A 6,362-nucleotide genomic window follows, 5' to 3' on the forward strand; every position below is an offset into this window, starting at 1 on the left:
TTCTCCTTGGAACAGAGGAGGCTGAGGGGAGATTTGATTGAGATGTACAAAATTGTGAAGGGCCTGGATAGACTGGATGGGAAGGGCCTATTTACTTTAGCAGAGAGCACATTGACGAGGGGATATAGATTTTAAGTGATTGACTGAAAGATTAGAGGGGAGATGTGGAAAACCTTTTCTCACCCAGAGGATTGTGTGGGTCTGGAACTCACTGCCTGAAAGGGGAGTAGAGGCCGGAACCCTCAACTCATTGAAAAGGTGTCTGGATATGCACCTCAACTGCCGGAACCTGCAGGGCTATGGACCAAGTGCTGAAAAGTGGGATTAGGCTGGGGGGGGTTCGTTCTTCAGCCGGGGCAGACACGATGGGCCGAGTGGCCTCTTTCTGTGCTGTAAACATTCTACGATTCTACGGTACATTCAGACGGTTGCTATGCAGCCATTCACACCTCATCTGGACACATTTTTTGTTTCTTTACTTTAACCATTACCACTGCCTCTGGCTTTTGTACCATGAAACCTTTTATCCTTTAATCTCTCCTGCCCTCCACCCTATCACGCACCTTCCCTTTTGTTCATCGACATCATTCCCCCCCCAGACCAACTCCTATTGGTCCAAATAAAATCGGCCTTCCTGGTAATAAACCCATGAGTTCTGTCATTGGTGGAGATTGTGGAGATTGGGGCTGGTTAATTGGTTCAATGTTGCTGCTTCTGGTCTCATTGGTGTCAGGTGAGTGCGGCTTGTGTGTATAAAAGGTGCTGCTCGGTGGCTGAAGGGATGGTGAGTTGTTTGGTATCATGGGGGATTTTGTAGTGAGGGCTTTGTTCCCAGGGCTGGTGTTAGCTGGAGCTGTTTGTGGCTCTGATACTTGGCAACTGTTTCTAGGCCAGAGGTTTCTATGCAGCAGAGTCAAAGCCACCCCTGTGCCTCAGACAGTCTGTCCTCCTGGGCCTCCCTTTGGTTCCCATTTCCGTGTGTCTGAGGGTGGAAGTGTGTCTCCACTGCAGACTGTGATGGTGCAGTGTGGAGAGGACAAGCTGCTGCTCAGGGTCCAGCTGGATTTATTTGGAACCTGGCACCTGATCAAAGCTGCTGACCTGACCCTGGGGACAGCAGGTTGTTGGCCAACCAGGATCTACTCTCAGAACCACACTGTCCTCTTTGACTATGGACTCCATGAGTGTGGCAGCAGGTTGCAGGTAATGGGAATCCTCAGCTCTTGCTCTAAGCTTGGGCTGTAGGTTGTTTCCCACTCTTCATTCCAACAATGGGTGAGATGTCAATGATATTGAGGAGATAGCTGTCTCCTGCTTTATAAAACTACAAATTAGCTTTCTATCTTGTATTGTACTTTACTTTAACTGGTCCCTGAGTCTCTCCAACCTATGACATCAGCCCCATTGGTCTTGAACCTTTTCTTTGGATCCTCGAAGCTTTGCCTTTTGTTGTTTTGAGGATTTTCAGCTCTATTCCTCTCATTCAGATCAATCGACCTGGAGGTTTCAGTCCAGTTTAATCGAACCAGGTTTAGAATAAGATGTGATGAAAATTTGCTTTTTCAATAAAATTTGGATAGCTTGAATTTCCAAGCAATCGTGGGATGTGACTCCAGCTTTCAGAACTAAGCTGAAGTGTTAATTTTTTCAAAGGTTACTGATAAATTAGTACTAAACTTTTATATTATGAAAAGTGAAGTTGCAACAAGATATGGGAACAATGGAATTTACCTGTAGAGGGGATGAGGCTGAGTCAGTGGTGAAGACATCCTAAGATCTTTCACAAATGTGAGAAGCCTCCAGCCTCTGCATCAAGTTCCTGTCTAAAGGAACCAAGGATGTGTTAACTCGTATTGAATTCTCCTGTCCAGGTGGTGTTGCTTTGCCTGGGTCTGTACAAATCTGTTTTTTAACTGTTGCCTTAATGAAGGTGTCACTGGGAGCCAGTTTAATCAGAATTTTGGGAGTTCTTATAGTAATTTGTAGACCTAATGGATGTGCTTAATCTTTTCTTTAAATGTTTACATTTTTATCTAAACCTCCTGAATTTGTGGCAGTCTTTGCTGTTCCTGAATTCCGGGCACTGAAATCAAAATAATATACTAATTGCAAAACAGTTGAGTGCCTAATCAAGTTTCCCTCGTGGATTTGATCCACCTGACTAGCATCATCTGCCACATCATAACATTGCCTTCATTCCCCAAAATAAATCCATCTGTCTCCAATGTACTCGGTGACTGAGCATTCACAGCTCTCTGGGCTAGAATCCCAAAGATTCACCACCTGCTGAATGAAGTAATTCCCTGTCACATTAATCTTAAGTGACCCCCTGACCTGAGATGCCTACACCTAATAATCAACTCTCCTCCGGCTTGGGGGAAGCAGCCTCTTCACACTGACCCTGTCAATCCTCCTCAGAATTGTTTTCAGGGGATGGGATGACTTCATTGTTAACCCCTGTGGAGAACATTCTCATTTCAGATCAGTTCTTCATTCCTTAACCTGATTCTTTCAGATGATTGGAGATTTCCTCATCTACACCACCCACCTGAACCACACCCCAGAGTATCATGGATCTGTCATTGTGAGAACGAATGGAGCTGTTGTTCCCATTGAGTCGTTATTTTAGGTGAGAATCTTTACCCTCTTTGTCAATAAGATCTACAGCTGCTGGTGGTCTCTGAAGATGTCCTAAAATGACTCCCCTGCCTTTCCAGGAAGGGCAATGTGAGCAGTGACCCCATCAAGCCCACCTGGATCCCATTCAGCTCCACCAAGTCTGGAGAAGGGAATCTGTCATTCTCTCTGCGCCTAATGAAGGGTATGTGATGGGTGGATGGGGAGTGATTTCCTGTAGTCACTCACTGGGAGTTACAGCCACTGTCTCTAACCCTTGTCCTCTTGTACTTCAGGTGACTGGCTTACAGAGCGCACTTCGACTGTCTACTACCTGGGTGAGCTCATTCACATTGAGGCCTCTGTTTCAATGACCAACCACATGCCCCTGAAGCTCTACATTGACCGCTGTGTAGCTACATTGAGCCCAGACAAGGACTCCACCCCGAGATATAGCTTCATTGACCACAATGGGTAAGGAGCTCTCTGCTTTCTCCAGCTGGTCCCATCTCAATGGCTTCACTTGATTCACTTCCTGTCCCTTTTTAATCTTTCTTCAGTTGCCTCCTGGACAGCAAAGCTGAGGACTCCTTTTCAACCTTTGTGTTGCCAAGAGACGAGCAGGAGCTGGACAAGCTCCGGTTTGACCTGGATGCGTTCCGTTTCCTTGGAGATGACCGTTCCTTGGTAAGAGGAAGCTGATCATTGGGATCTCCATGTTTGGAGGGAGTCACTGAATCATGACTTGTGTTGAATGTGTCCCTCAGATTTTCATCACCTGTCACCTGAAAGTTGCTCCATTGGATCAGAGGGATTCCAGGAACAAAGCTTGTACTTTCCAGAAGGTGCAAAATGTGTAAGTTCCCCCTCTCTCTCCCTCAGAGATGTTGTGTGGGGATGTGATGCACAACCTGGTTGATGGGCTATTTCTCTTATTTATCTGCACCCCATTGGAGGAATCGAGCATTGACATTTGTGCCTGTTGCCATGTGGGTAACTGTGGTGCCACAAGGGAGTTGTGGTTTGGTTCCAGAGGAAGGAGAGATCTTGTACCTGAAGCTGGTGGGACATTGATCCTCTAGATGTTGGACGTCCCCCTTTCCCCTCTCTAACTGGAATGTTTGATGTTGCAGAGAGTGAAGCTAGATTGAAGTGGGAGGGTGAGGCCTCACTTGGACCCCTGCAGGAGCTGAGGTGCGGTATCGCACACTCCTGCTGAAACAACAGGTCAGCTTTGACCTTGACAACGTAGTCCAAGGTCGCAACACATTGCATAATAGATTTAATGCTGCGCACATTTATGGATACAATCTTTACACTCATTTTAAAGCATTTAGTCTCTTACCAAACCTGTTGCCTGAGAGTCCGAGACCTTTGGTCTGCTCCTGCATACCCATAGTGTTCACAAATTGCCTCACTTTGGATAGGCTGAGGAAACTGCCCTGAAGCTCCCCATTGGAGATGTTCTGCTCAGGTGGCATCTGGGGGTTCGTGTAGAGAACGGGATTTGAAATGTCCTCTGTTGGAGAAGCTTCTCCAATCCTTTCCACCTCTGGGGCGTTGCTGCTCCCGGCTTCCCGGAGCTGGGGTGCGCTGGCCTCTTCGGGTTGTAGGCAAAGTTGGGGTGCGCTGGTCTCCTCATTGTCTCCGGTGTTCTGGAGCTCGGGTTTCTCGTCCTCCAACTCCCTAGAGCTTTTCCGCTTCTTCTGTAGGTGCCGCACTTGCCTTTCTTCGTCGGAAGAGCAGCTGCCCTTGTCATCCGCGTCGGATGGGAGACGCCTCTTGCCACTTGTCTGGGAAGTGGCTTGGTCCCTTCTTAGCCTCTTCTTCCTTTTGTCTCTCTTCACCAGCTGCCACTCTCCCTGCTGATTTTCCGCTGCTTCCTCCTCCTCCATTGATTCGCTCTCCTGAGGAGTGGGAGGTTCAGGGGGTAGTGCTGTTGATCGGCTGTCTGCTGCCTCAATCTTTTCCTCCACCTTGTCTCTCTCTGCGTCCTCCTTTGTCCCGTTGTTCTCACTGGGGGCCATGGTGGTTGGAGCGTTGCAAGTGTCCTTGGTAGTAGTGACACGAAGCATTTCTTCTGCTTCCCCCTCGTTGGCTTTGGCTGCCTGTGCATAAGTGAGACAGCGTTTGGGGCAGGTCCTGTAGAGGTGACCTGCCTCGCCACACAGGTTGCAGTACTTAGTCTGTTTTCAGTCCTTTGTCTGGTGCCCTTCCTGTTTGCAGTTCTTGCAGAGGGCGGCGCTGCAGTTGGCCGCCACATGACCAGACTTGCCGCATGAGTGACAAAGTTTGGGTTGCCCATTGTTGACAAGGTAGCCATGGCTTCCCCCGATAGCAAAGCTGGAAGGAGGATGGAAGATGGTTCCCTTACCATCGGTCTTGAGCGTGACCTTAAACTGGCGTTTGCATGTCCAAATCCCGAAGGCGTCTCTAACCTTGGTGCAGCTCCCAACCTTGTCGACGTACCTGGCGAGGAAGGTGAGCACGTCAGCGACAGGGACGTGGGGGTTGTAGAGATGCACCGTCACCACACGGTCCCGTTGCAACGGCAGAGCAAAGAGCGGCTCCACCGTCAGGATCTTCATCTCCAGCTGGTCTCTCTTCTCCTCAAACACCTTCAGGAACTTGACGCAGGCAGCAACATTCCTGAAGGTCACGTAGAAATATCCAGCGCTGGGGAAGTCTCGCAGGGAGTAGATCTCCTCCGCTTCAAATCCACACGCCTTCAACAGGATCCGCTTGATGAGGAAGGCCCGATCCATGGGTGCTCCTCCTTCACTGTCTTTCATTGCCACCCGAACGGTGTTACGTACCCCCTGGTTTGGGGCTCCTTTGGTTTTAGCCATCGCTTCATTACAACTGATCTTAGCCAAAAGTCCGAGAAGCGATAACCCAGAAACCCATGCGCCCGTCCCGTCTTCCCCAGCCTCCGGCTTCACCGTCCGTTTTGCTGCGTGTGGCCGAACACGGGCTGAAGACGCGACAGCCAGCATTGAGCATCAGGACCTTTCTTGCTTGATGCTGCCTCCCTGAAGCAGCGCCTGCAACAGCCTCAAAACCCAACAGGGGGCATCGTCCAGTCCCGGGCTCCACCCTGACAAGCAGCACAAGTGCACACCAGCAGCATCCCTGCAGTTGCACCAAAACCCAACAGGGGGCATCAGTCAGTCTGGCACCAATGAGCCTGTCCTGCCACTCAGCACAAGTTCAGTTCAACCAGATCAATGATGGAAAGCAGGACAATGCTCTGAATGACTTTTTCTTCTTTTCAGTTTCCCTTTCACCCTGTAGAGGGCAAAACTGCACCATTCCTGAAGACGCTGCAATACCGGGTCGATGTGTGGAATGGACGGAGAAAGATCCTGTTCCATCTCCCTGCTCCAAAAATCAATTTAATATTTGGTCCCCGGATAAGGGACGTATCAGATATTAAACTGATAAGAACAGATTTTGTTTTAATGAAAAATATACTTTATTCATAAAATATCTGGAAGAACATTCCAAAACATTTCAAAATCACCATCACAAAACTACAATCAGATTCAACTTTTACACATGGATCACAAGGTGCATCAATACAATCAATGAATATTACAATCATTTCAATATGGTCATTACAGACAATCAGACAAAGGTATCGGAGTTATCAACATACACCATGTTGCTCTCTGAGGTGCTTCAATACAATTAGTATTCATTGCAGACATTCATTTTCAGCTGTGCAGCCCGAGGGGCTCTCAACA

The 6,362-nt window shown here is 48.4% G+C and overlaps 1 pseudogene; it reads right to left on the reverse strand.

Moving 5' to 3' along the window:
* Nucleotides 1-5,914: 5,914 nt before the first annotated feature.
* On the reverse strand, nucleotides 5,915-6,088 carry LOC144669180 (U2 spliceosomal RNA; annotated as a pseudogene).
* Between the last annotated feature and the right edge of the window lie 274 nt (nucleotides 6,089-6,362).

Source organism: Cetorhinus maximus, chromosome 28, assembly GCF_964194155.1.
Source record: "Cetorhinus maximus chromosome 28, sCetMax3.hap1.1, whole genome shotgun sequence".
Taxonomy (NCBI): Eukaryota; Metazoa; Chordata; class Chondrichthyes; order Lamniformes; family Cetorhinidae; genus Cetorhinus; species Cetorhinus maximus.